Genomic DNA, 929 nt, shown 5'->3' on the forward strand with positions numbered 1-929 from the left:
AAAAAAAAGAAGGAAGTTGAGGCATAGGCAGAGAAAAGTGCTATTTGGGACCTCACCAGCAAGGGACGCTTTGGGTGCTGGGGACAGGAGGAGGTCAGAGCCACTTTGGTGACCGCCCTGGGTAGTGAGTTTGGCCGTTAGGCTCTTGTCCATCACTACACCCGGCGGCCCCCCTGGCATGGGCGGCTGTGCCCAGCTCCGCTGTTCGCAGAGCAGGGCAGCTCGAGTTTCATGGAGCTTGGCCTCCAGTCTGCGCTTCCCGGCTTCGACGGGGTCGCCCGTCCCCCCTGTGCCGCACTGAGCTCCATCCCCTGCCCTTGTTAGTTTTTACTCTGAGACAGAGTCTCACGAAATCACTCCGTTGCCCAGGCTGGGCTCCAACTTGGAATCCTCCTGCCTCAGCCTTCCAGAATGGCGGGATGACAGGTGTGCGCCGGAGCAGCGAGCTCGGAGGGGCTGTTTCTGGCCTCCCTCTTGCCTGTTTGGGATTTGCTGCGACCCCCGTGCGTGCTTCTCCTAGCGCTCGGGCCAAGGGAGAGCAGCCCCTGGGCGCCCGGGTCCCCTCCTCCTCCCCGGGGTTTTCAAACCCGCAGCCGGCAGCGGCGAGCGGCCATTGGCTGCCGAGCAGGGCCACCCCCGCCGGATCGGGTGTCGCGTGCCCGGCCGCCCATCTGGTTCCAATCTGGCCCGCGCCCCGCCCCCCTCCGGCGCGCGCCCCGCCCCCGGCCCTGGGGACTCTGAGTGCCACCCAGTCAAGGCTGGACGTGGGTGCCCTCTCTGAGGCCCTCCTGCTAACCCCCGCATTTGGGGCTTTTGGGGAACCCTCTGCTGAGCTGGCTGGCCTCGCGCACCCCGTCTTCATCCTATGTTGCCATAATCACCGCCAGCCGGGCCGGGGCGACAGCGCCCGCGACCCGGGTGCCCAGGCC

The sequence above is a fragment of the Chinchilla lanigera genome, unplaced genomic scaffold, assembly GCF_000276665.1.
Source record: "Chinchilla lanigera isolate Chin_1 unplaced genomic scaffold, ChiLan1.0 scaffold00094, whole genome shotgun sequence".
Taxonomy (NCBI): domain Eukaryota; kingdom Metazoa; phylum Chordata; class Mammalia; order Rodentia; family Chinchillidae; genus Chinchilla; species Chinchilla lanigera.